Source organism: Parus major, chromosome 1A (genome assembly GCF_001522545.3).
Source record: "Parus major isolate Abel chromosome 1A, Parus_major1.1, whole genome shotgun sequence".
Taxonomy (NCBI): Eukaryota; Metazoa; Chordata; class Aves; order Passeriformes; family Paridae; genus Parus; species Parus major.
The window spans coordinates 22,331,673-22,352,412 of record NC_031773.1 but is presented as its reverse complement, the minus strand read 5'-3'; positions in this window follow the sequence as shown (position 1 = coordinate 22,352,412).

The window sequence follows — 20,740 nt, the reverse complement described above, 5'->3', positions numbered from 1 at the left end:
ATGGAACTCTATGAATAACACAGAGAAAATTACGCATAATATGTAGTGAATAATCCTGTTAACACATCTTTTTCAAAAGCAGTCATTCCCGAGCATATCAAAACATGCTCAGGAAGAATTTTAATCATAGCATTGATAATTTGGAAGAGAGGCAAAAAATACTTAAAATAAGGAAACTTAATTTCTCCCCTCTATGTTTTTAATCATTGAGTCATGTAGTAGAAACAAAGCTGGTAAATTAGTTAACTGCTGAGAACATAAAATAAATAATAAAAAAAAATTTCCATCTTTATTATTCTTTTACTTCCTCAAACAGACCCAATATTTTCAATCAGTTGTTTATAAAATTTAATAATTTGTCTTTGAAAACTCTATATGGACATAACTACATTTGGCTAAAAATCTAGGTATATTTCCATCTAAGTGAGAAATGTAAGTAGTCGTCTCTGAACAGAGGTTTTTTTTGCCCATGAGACTATTCAGTGATGTTTTCTGATATTTGATCATGCATAATTTTGGTTTACATGGATGTGCTCTGAGACATATACATAACTATGAAGGAAAATGCTACTTCTCAGAGCTGAAGACTGGAAGAGACTGATAAGACTAGAGTTCTTAAACAACAGAGCTTCAACATACATCTTACATAATACCACACGTCATGGACCTCCAAACTCTTTCTAATACCTTCCAATGAACTTTGAAACACTAACACAATATATGCAAGGACTGGGCAGAAGCAACACTGCTGTAATTAATGGAAAATACAAGTGTGAAATTTGCTGTTCCAGAGATTTAGCTTAAAACAAAAAAGACTTAAAAGCAGTGTTCTGGAGAAATAGGAAAAAAAAGGCAGTAGAAAGTTCTGTTTTAAAGCTGTGCAAAAAAACTCCCAAACCAAACAAGTGACTGCTCTAAATACAGTTTAAAGGGAAATAATATTCAACCTATTTTCATTTCACTGATTTCTCACCAGTAAAAAACTACTCTGAACATTTCATATGCTGCCTGAATCTTATCAGCTGCAGAGTTAGGTATTGATCAGCCTTTGCAAAAGTCAGCTGTGCTGAGAAATGGTCTTTCAAGAAATGTCTGGATTAGAATTCCCTAGGCGGTGAAATAGAGGATATCTCTTCAAAAAGAACAGACAGTCTCACCTGAATCTCCAGACATTCTCTATTGTTTAGCCAAAAATTAAATGGAGAAGTTTACTTTTGAGAAAGACATTAACTCCATGTCTATGCACTTGTTTTCCACTCAGTTGGACAAATTCATCCAATTTACAAAAAAACCCCAAAGTTTCTGCTAGAAGGGAAAAAGTCTTATTCATTTTCTATACCCTACAAAAGGTTAAACTAAAATTTTAATATCTTACTAAACACATCCATCTGTCTTCTACCACATATTGAATGACTTGAGTGCACACAAAGAAGCATAAAACTCTGTTAGACAGACTACAGCCCCTTTGTTTAAGGCAAAAGAAAACAAACCAAATTATTTGGTTTTCCACTTGAATATATATTCATAAAAGTGTCCTGATGATGTTTTCACTAAAGCATTGTATATATGTTGGATTATTGTATATATGCTGTAACACTATAGGCTTAGCTATATTTGATGGTGAAGTAGAAAATTACCTCAGTCATTTTTCAAAGATAAATGCTTCTTGAGCAAGGAATAAATTAGGAATAAATTATAGAACTGGCTTTTGGAAGAGTAGACATGTCAAATTGAGATAAGACCATACTCAATGAGTACACCAATAAACAAGAGATGGTGAATTCAACAGCAGAAAGGGTATGAACTCTAGATTTGAAAGGGACAAAAAGGTATATTTCACTTGAAGATTTTTATTCCTCCAGAGTCTCTGAAAATACTAATAGTTTTATTACACTGAAAGATGGTGCTGCTTTTTGAATCTGTGTTATGTGTTCCACTTTAGAAAAGGGAACTTAGCTGTCTGGGCTACAAAAATGATATTAAATACACACCTGCTGTGTTTATCAGCAAAGCTGTTGACTTTCAACCCCCTGCTTGCCCCTGTTTTCTTACCTAGATGATATTGTTCAGGAAAGCAATTACAAATAAATGTAGGCAGATGTGAGCAGCCTGGAAACTTTGAATTCGTCTCAGGAATTCACAATAATCCTTGACTGTGTATCTGTGTGATTGTGAATACCAGAGAGAACATATCCAGTGTAGAAATGTTCTGTGTTACCTGCCCAATTTTACCCTGGCACAAGGGTTATTTCCTTATAATGCATGTAACAGGGATAACAGCATCAGCATTGATGAAAAAATGAAGGTAGGGTGGTAAGCGAATCAAGCCATACTGCTTGAGCACAGAGTATATTTTGACACAATCTCTAAATGTACATTTGTTGAGGACCATACTGTATTTTATGCTTTTCCTAGTCTGTGCTTGAGCTAGCTAATAGAAGTCCTGTTACCCTATTTCTTGAATTAACATTTTTCATTCCTGTCTTCAGAATTATTTTTAGTTTTCCTACAGAGCTTTAATAAGAATTGAGGACATATCGAAGCCACAGTTCCAAACTAGGTTTTTGCCAATGTTATTAGCAAAAAAGATTGCAGAAGAAAGTTCAGAACCACTATTCACAATGCAGAATTTAGTGTATTCTGCATCCATCCACCGGGGAGAAATACTTGGCATTTTCTAAATCTAGTAATTTCTGGACTAACCAAATGGGCAGAATTTATGACAACAACACTATAAAATTCTAAAAACAGGACTCTGAAAAAAACATTGATAATGCATTTCATTCTGGACATAGATTCTACTGAGTAAGTCTGGGTTTTTTGATGGTTACCTTATTCTTATTCTGAACCTAATATGCAGAATCCTGATTTCAGCTGGGGTAGAGTTAATTTTCTACCTAGTAGGTGGTACAGTGTTGTGTTTTGGATTTGCATTTTCCCTTTGTTTTCTGTCCTGTTAAACTCTCTTCATTTCAACCCATAAGGTTTACTTTTTATGCAGTTCTTTTCCCTTATCCTGTTGGGGAAGAGTGAGCTTTATGGTGTTTAGCAGGTTAAACCACAACACACAGTCAATATATAAGCATGAATTCAAGAGAGAAATTTCTATGATTGCCTGACCCCTGTAAAAATGAGAGATCCTTTGTTTCCCTATCCATCCCTACTCCAACTAAAGTTCAGATGCTGAACTTTTAATATAGACTGTAAAGTTAATTCTGTCTTGCCCTACACAGGTCCAGACATGCAGACTGAGTGGTAGTTTCTTTCTTGCTTTCACTGTTGATGCCTGTAAGTGGCCCAGATGGTCATTCACAATGGGCTCAACTTTGAGTTCTATTTTACGAAACTTTTGGTGTAAAGCAAAATTTGGATAGCAACTTCATATTTTGTGTTAGCCTGTCACAAACCTGTTCATTTGGAGATTTAGTCTGCCTTAACATTGCTAAGGCTACTACTTGACCATCAAATTGTAACTGTGACCTGCAAGGCAGCACAGTATCTTTCGATATTTTTAAATGAAACAGCACTCTTAAGGTAATTCAGAGGAAGGACTATGAAATTAATTTTTCCAAGAAATTAGTGGAATCGATGTCTGCTTTCAAGTTTGGACTTTGACCTACTGTGTAACCAGTCACCTTATTTAGCAATGCTTTATAATATCTGTGCACACTAAATGCATTCAGTACTGTATCATATATCTACAGATAGATGCTTTACATCTATCAAAGATCCTTTTTTGGCCTATTGAAAGTTTATTCTTTGTAATAATAGGTAGGAGGTGATAGTCTTAAATAAATTTAAAGCAGTAAGAGGAGTTACCACATATATGATGGGAGTTCAATTGCAATATAGTATGTAGCCATTCTGGAGTAGAAAGCATCTTCAGATATCTGCTTCATGCTTTCAGAATAACTGAAATATTAAGTGTACCAGGAATGCATCTGACTGTGCACCTTTCTCTCTCAAACATGCACACTCTACTAAGAAAAAATATAAATTAAAAAATGCAAAAAAACCCTCCAATAAACCCCCCAAAAAATAAGAAAAAAAGAGACAAGCATGTTGTCTGTTCTTAATACTGCAGTGTATGATAAAGAGAATAAGACTGACACAAATTGCTCTTTGAATACTGTGAAACTTTTAAATCACAATTTTGATTTGCCTGAAGTATATTAGGACTTCTTAAAACAGATCGAATGCCAGACCCACTGAAAGTTTACTTGAATGAGGATATACTGATTTTTGAAGTAAAAGATATCAGCATTTGCCATTTCATTGCTAAAGTAGAGCTAAATCTGTATCCTGCCAGCAGCTGTTTGCAATTACACAGATGCACCAATTGGGTAAACAATATAAAGAAATAAGAAAGCAGAGATATGACAAAGGTTAGGCCTTAACCCCTTCATTACTGCCTTTAGTATTCAATCATTGTCTTTCCTACCATGCACAGTCTATTATTAAGCATTTCTTTTGCATTTGTATGTCATTGTTTAAAATCAACCTCCATAATTATAATTTGATATTTGTTTTAAATATCATCTATATTTTTTAAATCTTTATCTCCCTAAACACTATTTTATCTTGTTCTGTCTCATAATTAAACTATACCAAATATTCTTGCAAAAGACCCAAACCAAAACACAAAACTCAATTAAAAGCTATTAGAAAAATATTAAAATATATCTACCGTTAAGTTAGTGTTTACATTATGCAGAAAGTATAAATGCTGCATTTGCACAAAACAACTTGTTATTTATGTTTTATGGATCACCCCCTTAGGCAACTTTTCATTATGAAGACTGAAGTGAAAATAGGTCTTTGAAAAATCAAATGATTGCTGATACTGGCATTATTTACAGGGAAACTTCAACAGGCAAAGCTAACTTCCTCACATGCTGAACACACAAAAATAAATATTGCCCAATTTTGCACAAACCCCTCCCAGATTAAAAAAAAAGCAAACAACCCTCTGTAAATGTGTTTGTGCTATGTTTTTTCCCTTACCAAATGTATGTAACAAGCATTTTTTTTTTGGTACAGCTTTTATCTGTATTTTACTGTATTATTCCATATTTGATGTAATTTAATCATATCTTAATGTTTCTAAAAATATTTTTAAAGCCATAATAAGTTGAATTAAATGCAGAGATTATATCTGCTTGCACATATACTTATTTTGTGAACTTTCATCCAAATAATTAATTTTTCGAACTACATAAGTACTTGGTGATTTTCAGATTTATGCTGGCATTCTAAAAGTGAAGTATTCCTTGGCAACATCCATATATTGTGTGACACTGCTCCCTTTGCAAGTGGACCAAATGCTCTGTTCTATGGCTGTGCCAGTTACAGCAGAAGCTACTGTATGGTGAGGGAACACTGTCATTTGTGTGATGTATGCATACCTCGAAGCAACTCCTTGGGTCCCTCCACAGAACAAGAACAGATTGTGAATTCTACTGATCAGTTCATAATCCATAGAGAGCTGGCTGTTTGGCTTTGAAACACCAGAGGTTTTTTTTTCCAAAAAAACCCCTTTTGATTATAAAGGCAAAGGAAGAATAATTCGGACAAAGACACACAGGGAGAAAAATAGTAAAGCATTCCACTTAAACTGAAGGTTAAGGCTACTGAATATTTTCAGCAGAGATCTCAGAATGAATACATTGAATTTTTCCTCTCACAATTTTCTTTTCTCCATCTCACTTTCACTTTCCAAGAGTGAACTTCCACAGAAGGTTCCTGCCTTTTTTCCTTCTGTGAATGTCTGGCAAAAAAAAATTCCATCTTCTCCTTTAGACATTATTTGAATCCAAGATTCTGTAATATTTACAAAACTCATTGATTTTACTTACCTGAGAACTTCCTACTCCCTCTGACCACCACATAAGGTTACCTTCTATGCACTTGAATACAGAATGTTTCCAAGCTCTATCCCACAGAAACATTATTTTGCCTTTTCTAAAAGTTTCTTTGTCAGGCATGTTACTCCTCTCAATATGTCTCCATGTTGTGGTCAATGAAAGATTTGGCTTGGAAGATGGGTTCATGGGTTCACAAATGATTCACCACTTCTCAGTCAGCTACAGTTTGGCAAGGAAGAAGTTTTGAGGAGTGGTCATGAAAAATAATCAAGAAATAGCTGTCTGTTTCCAGATTTGAAGTAGTTGACAGCAGTCCTCTGCTCACTGAGGAGGTGGCTACCAGGTGCTGGATAAACAGTTGACTGCAGCAACAATGACAAAGACAACACTTCCTTGGGTCAGGAGAGAACAACTTACATTGCCTTGTTTCAAACTTCCAAAAAAGTTAATATATGCACTTCAAACAGCATTGTAAAGGTAAATGTTTTCCTTCAGCACAGTGGAGGAAGGCTATACTTCAGCAAAATTGATGCCAGGAAAATGAGATTTTCAGCAGCATGTCCTCTTTTGTCTTTTAACCTTTGCCTGTTTTCTTGTTTGGTTTGTGACTTTTCAGTGCTTATTTATAGTGCTTTGATGTTGGGCTGTTAGATTAAGTGAAATAATAAATTCTTTATATGCTAATACCCGCATCCCTAGTCAACAAGGATGTCCTTTGTCAGGAAGATAGATAATTAAATTATCCATTCCCCAAATAAGCAAACTTTTTGATCAAGTAAGGTTTCTTAATAGCTTTTGAAATTAGTGGTGCATTGTCTTCTACTAAGTTGTCACTGTCTTTAATGAATTCTCATTCTGAAGTGACTTTCTGATGTAGTTAATTTAACTTACTACTTAGTATGGATTTATGAAGAATTGTTAGGAGAAGACAAGAAAGTTTATCATAGTAGTTTGACTCAGCATTAGTTGTCTGGTTTTTTGTTTGTTTTTTTAAAATTTTAGATTATTTAATATTAATTAGGGATGACAGATTACAATATATAATTGAAGTCTTCTGTTAAAAGAATGGTAACAAAGGACCTCATTGCTTTCCTCATTCTTGACCAAAACAGAGCTGGAAGATATCTAGGGACAAAATTCTAGATGACAATCTAACCTAGTTTACTCCAGCACATTCTGATGAGCAGGGTGAAGAAATTTTCTATTTCCAAAGTGTTCTTTTAATGTGAATATAGTATATAGGGATGTAATTGAGTGATTGATTTTTTAAAAGGCCAAATATTGATAATATGTCTTGAAAAGTGATACATCAAAAAGAGTGTGTAAGGTACTGAGTCAGAGTAAAGAAGATTATCCTCAAGAAAATTATCCTGGAAGGTACTGAAAAACAGATGAAGGGCAATTCAGTCACTGGTCACAGCCAGCATGGCTTCGTAAGAGGAAAGTTCTGTTTTTCAAATTTGATTTCCTTTTATGACAAGGTAACCCACCCAGCTGAACAAGGGAAGCCAGCTGATGCAATATTTTTAGCTTTCAATAAGGCTTTTGATGCTGTATCTGTAGTATCCTTCTGTCCAGCACTCAACTGGATAAACATATCATAGACATGAGCAGTCATGGGTCAGGCACAAGGGGTTGTAGTGAATGGGGTGACATCAGACTGGTGACCTGTCACTAGTTGTGAAACTCCCTCACCCTGGGAAGCCACATACTCACAGGACATTCACATGAGATGCAGCTGAGGAGGTGTCATAAACCATCAAAGACCCCCAAAGTGCCCCCCAGACTCATTCCTGAAGCCTTGCTCCAGAGCCCTGCAGGTGATGCAAAAGGTCCAGAGTCTATTGCAAAAGACAGCATAAACTGTTCCTCCCTCCAGGGGAAGTACCTTGGCATTCCTATTTGGCCCAAATGTATCCATTGAACTCTATATTTTGTGTGACCCTCACCACCAAAACCAGAAGAAGAGGATCAACTGGATGCCATAGGAATCCATGGAGTGGTGATATTTTCTGCTCTGTCTACTCTGTGACTCCTTCTCTTTTCCCTCTCCCTTTCTATTTATTTTTTATCTGTCTCTGCCTACTTCATATTAACTATTAAATAAAATCCATACTATTGACTTCAACATATGCTCTCATTTGCACCTTAATTTGGGCAGAGGTATCTCTCTAACCACTTTTATAACCGCATTGTAACAGGTACCCTGTATCAAGGGATAGTGCATGTATGAAACTGTGTGTAGGTTGAAGGGAAGATTGGCAATGTACCTGAAAGAAGATCATACTGAGAGTCACAGAGTAGGCAAATCACAAATATCAGGCAAATCACATGGCTGAGCAAAGTCCCTGAGCTGAAATACCAGAAAATTATAGGGAAAGTACACCAGGGAAATATCATATCAACTTGTACTGGTTGTTCTTTTCCAGAAGTCCATTTATGTCTACTGGGTTGAAGCTGGACTGGACTGACTGAAGGCTAAATAAAATGCCACATGTTAGTTAGCCCATGATCTGGCTCCTCGTGGGCGACATTCTCTTTTTGTATATTTTGATAAACTTTAAATGCTGAGGTTTACAGGGTATATGCTATGGTATAGTTAGTCTATTTTACCAATATTCAATTGCAAATAGATATGTCTTGAATGTTAGAAGTGAAAAAATAAAAAGGAGTTTTACATCTGAAATTCTAGGCAGTGCTATGTATATTTCCTGAGAATCATAATAAACATACGAGTTTTTAATATATTGCTGTGTTTGGTTCAAGTGGCAAGGTTTTGGTATTGGGGAGCCTCAGTTGTGGCTTTTGTGAGGGGACACCAGGAGTTGTCTGTGTGTTGGACAGAGCCATTTCCAGCTGGCTCCAAGACAGACTCACCACTGGCCAAAGCTGAGCACATCAGTGACACAGACAGGACTTCTGTGCTAACACATTTAAGAAGGTTAAAATAACACTGCAGAACAGAAAGGACTGAGAATATGTGAGAGAAACAGCTCTGACAACATCAAGGCCAGAGAAGAAGTGGGTAGGAGGTGCTCAAGGAACTGGAGAAGAGTTTCTCACCTGAGCCTGTGGTGAAGACTGCAGTGACACGCGTTGTCCCCCTGCAGCTCGTGGAGGTCCACAGCAGAACAGATAGCCACACTATGGTCTGTGGAAGCCTTCATGCCAGAGCAGCCCTGACAGAAAGCTGCAGCTCAGGGGAAGCCCATACTGGACCATGATACTGAGAGGCCCATGGAGAAAGGCACCCATGCAGAAACAGTTTTCTTTAAGGACCTGCAGCCCTACGGAGTACCCACATATGAGCATTCCATTCCTGAAAGTTTGTACCCCATTGAAAGGACCCATGCTCTACCTGTTCATGAAGAAAGGCAGCCTGTGGAAATGATCCCTGTTGGAAGTCATGAATTACTGTATTCCATGGGAGGAATCCCAAGCTGGAGCAGGGAAAAAGTATGAGGAGGAAGGAGTGTCAGAGAGAAGGTACATGATCTGACCACACTCTCATTCCCCATCTCACTGCACTGCTCAGCTGGAAGATGATATATGGAAAAGCCGAGTGAAGGTGTGTCTGGGAAAAAGGGAGACATGGGTTTAAGGAGTTTTTAGATTGGTTCTTATTATGCTACTCTACTTAATTGACAATAAATTAAATTAATTTTCCTTAAGTTGGGTCTGTTTTGCCTGTGTTGGTAATTGGTATGCAGTCTCCTTGTCTTGAACCCAACCAATAACCTTTTTGTTGTTTTTTTATCTCCCCATTGTCTTGTTGGTGGAGGGGAAGTGATAAAGTAGCTTGGTGGTCACTTGTTCACCAGTCAAATTCAACTCACAATGACAGATAGTCATGATGACAAACCAGAACATGAAAACAAATGTAACAAAAAGCACCCTGGTCAACAGACATAACTGAAAAAAATTTTTTTTTTTTGTTTGGACTGTTAACTGGACCTGCACATTACATTTTTATTGTTTTTTTCTTTTTTTCATGACCCCCATTTTAAGGGCAAAGTAATTTTATTAGCTAGATTATTTACAATACCCAAAATCTCACTTGTACATCGGTGATCTTGAGGTACTCTCATATCTCAGCAGAAGGTACCATAAGATTGATGATGAAGGAAAGAAGAAAAGGAGGAGATAAGAAAAAAATAGGATGATTTCATTCAGTTGAGTTGCTCCACAATATTTTGTTAATTCATACAAGCAACTACAGCCCTGTCAAACTTGAGTGTCAGGGGGAAACTTGGAAGAGTTTGGTTTAGGAAATACAGCATTCACAGCGGTGAAATTTACAAAATTAAATAAATTTGTAGGGAAAAAAAGAGGGTAAGCATTGGACATAGAAGGAATCTAAGAAAAAAGTTTGTGTAAATTGTAAGGAAAAGGACTGAAAAAATATCAAATCAGAATAGCAAAAAAAGAAAGTCTGAAGGAGTTGGGCATGTCTTTGCAGGACATACTGAATTTTAAATCTTTTGTTAGGTTGTTGTGTTTTTTTGGCAAAATTTTCCCTAAATGGAGGAAAGAAATTGTCTAGCTTCTGGCTCTTCTTCCTTTGGAAGGATCCTCAGGATTTCCAGTTACACAATTCTCTTTCCACAAAAACACCAAGATAGAATATTCCCTGAAAGCCCCTATTTTATTGTCTGCTTTTACAAAGGTAGAGTCAAGTTAAGCATAAACTTCAGACTTAGTAGTTTTCTTTTGTATCATTAATCTGGAGTTTGATATGCATTGTATTTTGAATGACCAAACTAAATCAATAATGACGATCTTTTATTACTTACCAATAAAAAACAGCATTCTGGTTGTTTTTCAGAGTTGTTAATATGGAAGGTACAGGTGGTCATACAGGCAAGATTTGAGAAAAGCTCAGAAAGGATTTTCTTAGTCATCTTGACAACTTCCTTCCTATTCTCACACAAGCACGTTTTATGTACTTGTCCTGTCTCACTTTTAAACCAGTAAGATTTGTTCTTCCAGAACCTCACTCTTCCTTCTAATCTCCAGCCTAAGTTTTTCCATTTATACCCATTTGTTCTTGTGTCAACCTTGTCTTTTAGTTTAAATAGCTTTCGCCTTCTTTAGCATTTATCTACCTCAGAAGTATTTATAGAGAGCAATGATATACCCTATCAGACTCCATTAAGTTATTTTAGTCTACTCTTACAAGATAAGCTCTTTTTTCCCTGATCATCTTAGCAGTCTTTCTCTGCAACTATTGCAGTATAATTAATCTTTCTTAAACATGGGCTATCAGAATAGTGTGTGCATTATTGCAGAGGAAGTCTTACCAGTGCCTCGTCTAATTGCACTAACACTACCTTATCTCTACTTCCCTTCATACATTCTAGGATTTCATTTGCTTTATCATGATCACATGCTATGTTTTATATCCATATTCTGACTGATTAACCTACAGCTGAAAATTACAGATCTAATTATTTGTTCTGTGTACTTCCACCTCTGTATTATACTCAAGCAAATTTGACTTAACAACAGGACAATGAAATGTAAACTTTTTATGGAAAAATGTCCATATTGCATGGTTCAATGCTCTGTGTCTACCCCTGTATGTGCTGCAATTTTAGAAAAAGTTTATTTTTTGATTCCATTTTCCACAACAAAAGGTCAACAAAATAGCCAAGTAATTATGTCGCTTCAGTCCTGACTTACAAATTAATATGAAAGGAATAATTTTTAAAATCATTCTTCAGGGCAGTTTTTGTCATGGGGTCTTTATCGGTCAGCTGTAATATTCAGCTTATTCTCCTATAGTCATGGCGTGATTAAACTGTACATGCCAAGAGATTTTACTGTGCAAATCTGTGTTTCTGAGAAGTATTGTTGACAGAAGCCATTACTTCTAATTACACTGAGACTCAATTACTAGCTATCATGACAGATATGAAATTAATCCCTGTCAGAAATTTGTGATGTCAGAAGTGCAGGAGCTGCCTATGGTGTCAATCATATTATTAAAGTACTACTATAAAAATTACCACAAAGAAATTAGCTTCCTGTGTCTTGATCCCATGGTTTCTATGAACTTTACATTTTTCTCCATAGATGTTAAATAGTTGGAATTCATTGCTGTCTTACTTAAATCTGTTAACAGAATGGACTCACAAATTGGACTATTCACACAAAAAAGTAAAGAACTATTTTATTTAATACCACTAGAATAGTACTAAAACTTGGACAGAGAAAAAAATTGGTATCTTCAGTTTCAGGACTGCAATAGCCCTTTGTGAAATCCATGAGTTGCGTCACATTTAACTTGTGGGCTTTCTTGTGTCTGATGACTTGTCTAACCACCTTCAATGTGCTCCAGTATTACAGCTGACATTTGGGCAATTCTTATCAATTACACAAGTAGTTACTAATAGCAGCACAAAGGTATGCTTATACTTACGGAGATGAAAAGAGGACATGTAGAAAAATACTTAGCTAAGCCAATCTAAGACATTCCAACTGGAAGCACCAGTTGAAATACTTCCAATTAAACCCAGCAAAAACAGGCTATAGATATAGTCTTAAAATTGCTATTGTGAGAATTTCAGCAAAATAGAAATGCACGCTTTTATGTCTTTTGCTGAAAAAAAATTTACATGGAGGAGGAAGGAGAAGAGTTACATTTAACCCCGAGAGGCAAACCTACAGGAGTTTTTCAAGGGAGTCTGAATAGAGATTTGGCAGATTACTCCGAGTATACAAAAAACAATGAACTAAGTGGTCTCTGTTCACTGGGAAGAGAGCATGTAGTAAAAAGACTTAAAGAGCAGTTGGAAACATTTGATTTACACACACAAAGCTTTGCAACAGAAAGGACAGAGAAGCATGTTACTAACTTGACTGGGAGTCTCAGTCTCAGGATGCATTTAAGAAGAGCTGAGCCAAGTGATGTTAGTGAGGACTAAGTGGCCTTTCTCTTATCCTTGAGAGAGAGAATAAATTAGAACTTCTGAGGGTCTGTGTAGGAGATCGCAGAACTGTGTAGGTGATCAAAAAATTATTAATGAAATCACTGCCTTCTCTTGTTTGTTCACTGTAAAGTGTTTACTTAAGCTTCTACGTTTCTAAATTGCAAATTTTAAAATTCTTTTGAAATCATGGTGATGTGCTTGACATGTTTTATGCTTTGGAGATAGCTAATGGTATTTATTATGAAATCTAGACTTTTCTTTTGTCTTCATTGTAAGAACCCCAGTACATGCTCTGATGTATGGGAAACTGAACTGAGCCTTTCACTGTTATCAAATTGTTCAGCTGCAGCTTCCAAAGTGGCATCAAAAGGATTGAAAGTTATTACCATTTTTTGCAAAACATCAAGTCCAGCCAAACTGGCTATTAATAAAGAGAAACCACCCATAGAAAATAGAAGAATTTTCTCCTTCAAATAGAGAAGAGGGGATAAGTTCACTACAGCTAAGAGCTCTTTTGCACTTTTGCACATACATCTGGAGAAAAAAAAGCGTTGTACAGCTCTGGGGTAGAAATTGGACTAATACTAGAAGTTCCACATTTCTTATGCACAGGTTATGTGTCATTTCTAGCTCTGAATTGGGTCTAGGAGAAACACTGACTGGATTGATTTCTGGAAGGATATGACAGAAGGAAGGACTTGTTTCTTTGCTTTTTTGTCTATCCTTTCATTTAAAGGAAGCATAGATTTTATGAAAGGGAAAAAAGAGTTGAAGAAACACAAACTGGAGGATCAGCTGGGAACAGCTGAGACTAAATATGTCCATTCCTAAAGAGACAGCAACTGAACTCTGTTCTCGTCCAATTCAAAAAAAGGAACCTAATGTGCCATGGTGGGGAAAGCCCAGTTGAAGCTAAGTGTAATGTTGGAAGCTGTTATTTGAAGCAATTGTTTTGTTTAATTTCATGTATGTGTTAATAAGCCTAAAGGGCAAAAATCTTGACAGCTAATGTCTTTTTTTTAAACTGCTTGGGATGAAATAAAGAATTCTCTTTTATTTATGTAGTCTTCCTAATAGTCTTTATTTCAGAATATGATTAAACAAAACAAAACAGTACTCTGTGCTTCTTTCCTTTGGTCTACATAATGCCATTCATCCTGATCCACAGAACCCTCAAGATGATCAGGTGGATGCCTGAGCCCAATTACTTCCATGCATTTTAAACTTCTGGTGTTGACTCAATGCTTGCATCAAAGTAAAAGAAATATGAATATATATCTCAAGACACTGTGTCAAGTAAAATGTCTCCTACTTGAAAAGAAGCATTCAGGGATACTAGGAAAGAGTTAAGATGATGACAAATGCTTTTCTTCCTATTTTTTTTTTCTGCTTCAAGCTCTAAATGTTGCAATACCTACATCCATTGAAATATTTTTCCTGTATATTTAGCACATAACATTGAGTTTTCAAATAAATTATAAGTAACAAAAAATTGTTTTATTTTAGTTTTTGACTTGAATAAAGAACAGCTACTAGTATATCCTTTTTATGAAAAGAGATTAGTTGAAGCCTTAGTAAAAACCAAATGAAATCTGCAAAATAATAAGGAAACAAAATGTAGAGTTTTGTCTATGCTCTGCCTAGACAAGCCAGTAACAACCAAATTCCTAACCATTACTGAATACTGATATGTTTTGGGAAGACCACTCTAACTTTAAATGGGGAGACACAATTGTACACTTTCTGTTACTGTGAACAAATCAAAACTCCTATCAAAGCACTAATCAGACAGCAGGCATCCATGTGGCCAGATGGATAGGCAATCTCTGTCAAGAGTAATATAAGCCTGTTTTTTGCTGAATAGCAGCCAATAATAATTCACTTCTTTTATGTGAAAAGAAGTTTAGTTTGTTTCAAATTCCTGTTAATGTTCTGTGAATGGTTCTTTGGCCAGTGTGCTTTGAATCAAACATGGCCATGAGGCTACAACCCTTTGAATAACTTGCATATGTATCTCATTAGGAAATAGTGAAAGACATTATTTACAAAATGCACAAAGAAATAAACTGGCCAAAAATTAAAAAAACTTGTCCTCTGACAGCAGAAACAAAAATTAGGAAGCAGACTCCATGCTGAGCATGTAGTCAGCTGCTGAGCTTTCCTCTTACTCCAGCAAAATACTTGATTAGTGACAAAAACTGGATCATTGGGTATGTAGACACAGTCCATCACTTAAAAAAAATACTCCATGCCTTGACATATGGATCATGTAACTGCCAAGAACACCTCCTGTCTGGCTTTGGTGCAAGAACATCTGATGACGGGAACAGGGAGCCTGCTGAAGAACACCAGAAAGAGGAAAAGGCAGTACAGTTGTTAAGAAAATTGCACTCCAGTACTGCAACACAGTAATTGTGTTGACCTTTAAGAGAAACAAAGAAATTTTTTTTTATTTTATTTATATTTCTATTAATAGAAATATAATTTATTTTTTTTTTTAGTATTTGTAGTGTCTTTATGTGAAGTTTAGGTGGAAGATCTGCCTATTTTTGCTAAAGAATCTCAAGCACATATTTAAGTATTTTGAAGGAAAGAGTAATAGATTCTTCAGATGATAGCAAAATCCTACCTTTCTGAAGACTGAAAATGTTCTAATTATGAGATTTATCCTTTTCACAGAAACTATAACAAGAATGGAAAATGGATATAATCGTGCTTAACTCAATACAACTAAATAATATGGGCTTTTTTTCCCCGAGAGAATAAATTGTAAATAAAGAATGAAATCTGTTAATAAATACAGTAATTTTAAATTTTTATATAATAGTATATAAACTAACAAATTATAAATTTAAATTTAATATTAAATTTAAATTTTAATTTTTAAAGTTCAAGAGATATTGTTTTATTATTTTGTCATTTGTATACATCTTTTTTATGGTATTTATAGGCTTTTTGGCAGAGCATGATCATCTTGAATTAGAGTCATGAACTCTGAAGTGCCAGAAGGAGACTCATCTTAGTGGTCTATATTTACTGAGCGCTAATGAGAATTTTGCTTTGGATTTCATAAGTCAGGTCACTTTCTGCTGACTAATTGAAGTTACTGGTTACATTTGCAGAAGCTGAATAAATTGTAGTCATTGCAATTGCCAGTGAAAAAGAAGTTGACACATAAAGAGCCAGTACATGCAGTTTGGACATTAAGATAAATATTCTGTATCCACTGTTCGTGTTGAATGAGGTTTTCTCATATCTTGTAGAAGAAATTAAATACCTCTGGCAGGTCTCCTCAGTGTCATGTTGGGTCACAGAACAGAAATACTTACTCTCCATTTTGAGCATGGATTTATGCCTTCATCCACTCTCAGGCTCAGTTCTTACCCTTGGATCAAGATCAGAGACAGGTTTGAAGAGACTCTCAGGGAATTCTGGGGGACAAAAATTGGACCTCTATCCTAGTCAGAGTGTGGATCCAGTCTGTCTGTAGGGTGTATAGTCCAGCCAAACCACAGTGTATCCCATCTGTTTTGGTACAGATGTCAGGTGAGGACACATGTTCAAAAGATGGGCAGATGGACGATGTAGGTAGCTTGAAATGCATCCATGTTCTTGTTTACAGGCCACAGCATCTGAAATGGAAATGGAAACACCTTACAGGCAGTCAGATGTGAATGCATTCAGAGAGGTCAGGAAGCCCAGTTTGTTGTTTGGCCGAGGCTGCTTAGCACAATACACACCCAATCCAATTATTCAAAAATTAAGTAATCCTTTGTGCATCAAACTGCTGTCTATAAAAGCCTAGTTTAAATTAAGAAAGAGGACTTTTGGAATTAGATAATTTGTCACATCTCTGCAATTGATGTCATGAGGCACTATGGACTCAGCCTTTGAACTGGTTTCTCTGAAGCACCTCTAGAAGTTACTTCTAAGACATTTTTAAAAATTGCTAGAGAATTGTAGTATTTGGCCCAATAACAAAGATTCCAAGAATCTTACGTCTGAAATTAATTATTTTAGTTCTTGGCATTTTTTCTACTTTTGCTAGAATGTAAGTAGTTACAGTTTATTTAGAAAGAACAAGAGAAGGAGCAGATGGCAGAATTATTTATTTCTGCCATCATAGTTTTTTGACACAAATAATTTTTTTAAATCAATATGGTTTTAGTGTATATGTCTGATGCATACATATATTTATGTATATAATAAATCCTGTGTGTGTGCAAATGTGTGCACATCTGTATTTATGATTTATTCACAAGATGTTATTTCATCTATGATTTATTCCCAGAATGTTGCTTCAGAATGTCTGCAGGTTGAAAGTTTATTAATATTAATATATTCCAATTGCTTCAGATTATTCTGTTTATTGAACAATGAGAAACAATAATATTAATAAATTCCAAGGAAACAAACAAAATGCCTATTGCTGTTTTAAATGAAACCTACAAAATGTCTTATGGGAACTGTTTTGCACAGAGAAGAAAACATAGATCTTTACTATTTCAAGCAACAACCTTGTCACTAACTTTAAACATGACAGTCTTGCCTAGGACCAAAAAAAAATAGACTTAGCTACACAAATAAAGAGGACTTTAAGAGTCATATAAGATGTCTTCTTATCTTAATGATACAAAATTATTTAAAACTCTATACATGATATAAATAAGAAATTGTTAAGGCAAAGGTAAGACCATTTGAAAACCTAGTAACCTCTGAATTTCTTACAACTACGTATTGAATTTAGCCTTTTATTAGTTTATAAATTTATCCTACTTAATGGGACTAGATGAATTCTTTGGTGAGACCATGCCTCTGTGTCCAGTTCTGGACCCCTCACTACAAGGAAGACATAGAAGGGCTGTAACATGTCCAGAGAAGGGCAACAGAGGCTGATGAAGCGTCTAGAGTGAGCCATATGAGGAGTGCCTGGGTCACTTGGGTTGTTTAGTGGAAGACATTATCACCCTCTGCAATCCTGTAAAAGGAGGTTGTAGCCAGGTGGGGGCTGGCTTCTTCTGCCAGGAAACCAGTGACAGGACATGAGGAAATGGCCTCAGGCTGCTCCTGGAGTGCTTCAGTTTGGATATCAGAAAGAATTTGTTCATGAAAAACGTTGTTAAACATTGGAATGGGCTACCCACAGTGGAGTCACCATCCCTGGAGGAAGTTGAAGAAATGACTGAATGACAGTGCTATGTCACTAGTTGACAAGGTGGTAATTCGCCTTGGAGATCTTTTCTAACCTAAATATTTCTGTGATTCTGTGAATTATTATTTTACTGTGTATTGATCTGTTGTGCATTTTCTCTGTTATATGTATATAAAGAAGTATTAAATCATTGATGTTAGCGTAATAAATGCAGCCTTCAAGGAAACAAGAACTTGCACAAGTAGTTCTCTAATATTTCTATGTGCCATGTATGTAGAAATTGTATTGAAATATAATTTTAACTAACTGAATTCTTTTAAATGTATCATAGAGTAGTTTTGTGTGAGTAGTTAAAGTTGCTGAAACCTTAGTCCACAATTTTCAAACTCCCACTTAACATACCTTGAACTGTTGCATAGTTCTGTAAAAGGAAGCCCTGTGACCAAAGCAGCTGGAAGATATGAAAGACACCACAGTCAGCAGAAGCTGAAACCTGTCCAGATAAGTAATATATAATGGCCTGCCAGGACACAGAGAAAGAATCCAGTCAGGAACCAAAAAAATTCCTGAACAAAAATCAATACTGGACTGACAGTGCAAGGTGCATGAAGAGCTTGTGAGGATTGGAAGTACAGATGTAAAGGCCCAGGGATTTAATTTTTCTGGGTCACTGCCCAGAGGCTGACAGATAGACCTTTTTCTACCACTGAATCTCCAAAACTATTTGGAATTAAATGAAAGCTGGGATTCAGCTAAAGGGTAACTAGGTAGCTGATCTTCTCTGTATTTAGAGCTACACCAAAAGCTCATTGATACTCATTTGGATCCCTAAGTACCCTCTCTTGAGGTAGTCCATTTCAAGGATACAAGGGGCCCCTGGGCCAGTCACAGTGGGCTGCTTTTCCTTCTTGTTAAAACTCACCTCAGCCTCTAATACAGAGAACTCTTGGGATCTCCCTGTGTCTCCAGAGAGCTAGAAGGATTCTGCACCCCTGTGTGTCTTGATGGCATCAGTGTGCACTGTGTACCAGTATCTACTAAAGCTTTATACTTCTGTGGATCTGATGTGCTAGGCCATTGAATGCACACAGTCCAGTATGCCCATTCATCCCTTTCCTCCCCCTGGCCAAAGGCAGGTACCCTCTATTCCTGTTCCTGGTCAGGGTATTCAGTGTCTGATCTTTTTGATACCAGACCAGAAGTCCCCTCACCAGGATCAAGGGAGGTGATTTTTGTTCTCTGTCTGGGAGAACACTGACTGATCATGCTTTTGTGCTTCTGTGGCAGCTACACTGACAGTCCTCCTGGGTGACCCCTTAACAGCTCTCTTCCCTCTGAGTTCATGTACATGGGCTTCCAGCTTGAAGGTAAGTTCTCCATACCACTTCCTCATGTCTTCCCCCAATCACACAGAAAGAACCAAAGAACCATGACCTTTGCTTGGGGATTCTTTTCCCTCTGACTGGGGCAGGAGACAACTGGTCTCTTGGGCTGCCTCTGAGAGCTGAGGTGCTGGACCAGAGAAATGTGGAAGTACACAGTGTTTCTTCTGTGTTTTGGAGCCAGGAGGATGCCATGTTTACAGGTGGTGTACCTATTTCCAGGTAAAACATTTGCTACCAACCTGCTGGATTGTGATGCAGTGGCATTTTGAATCACCTTCCTCCACATGGCCATTGAGCAACAGACATCCTCTGGATCTTTAGTGGACTCATCACTTTCTAGTTTACTACAGATGACTTTCAGTGTTGCTAAAACACTCAACTAGTGGATACCTTCATTTACAATGGTCCACTTGCCTAGGAAGTTTGCAAAATGGATATCTTGCCACTTATCACACTTGAGAGGAGCTGTCTCTAAAAACCACAAATTGTTTCTTTTTTTTCAATTCCTCTTTTTCTTGATTTCTAGCAAGGGATCCCAGCTGTTGGGCTTCATGACCTTCTAATTGTTCACTGTCAGTGCCATTATCCAGCACTGAAGCAGCCAGACAGAAATCCCCTTAGCTGGCTGGAGGCCATAATCTTTTAGAAAGTCTGAAAGTTCTGATGAGGTCAGGGACTGCGTAACTTTGGTGTTCTCTTTGATTTGTCTCACTCCTTTCAATTTATTTGTTGGAGGACCAGCTCTGACCTCTCCTATCCTGATTCTCCTGCTTCTTCCACCCTTTCTAATCAATGATGTAGACCTGTAGCTTGCCTTATTCATTTTTCCTTTACCACTGCTGGGGCAATTACTGCAGTTGTTGTTTGAGTACCTATCTCAGCCATAGTGTCCTCAAATACAGTTCAGATTTCTAATTTAACTATGGTCCTCTGAGAGTACTGAACTGTGGCTTAATAGGCACAGGGAGAAAAGTTGCTGGTTTTCACTGGGATTGGCAAGGTGCCCTTCTGTCAGGTGATGCCTCAGTTTTTCAGGATTGATTACCTGTTCAGGTATAAAGTCCCAGCAATGGGTGATGACTGCCCTAAGAATCTGCCAAATCTTATCACACACCCTGCCACCCAAGAACTGGACACCTCAGGGATCATTTCAATATCGCCACACCTAAAGTTTGTTTTCTGTTACACCAGGATGACACCAGATTACACAAGCCCCACAGTGTGCCAACAGTATTAGTTAATATTATTACCAGCATTAAGCAGCTTAAGGATGAGCTATGACCATGGGAGCCCACATTATAAAACCATTTACATCAATCTCAGGTAGGGAGAGGGAAGTGTATTCCATCACTGCCCACAGAAGATGACTCCCCCAGCACAACAAGGCCTTTGGTCCAAGGGAAAAGC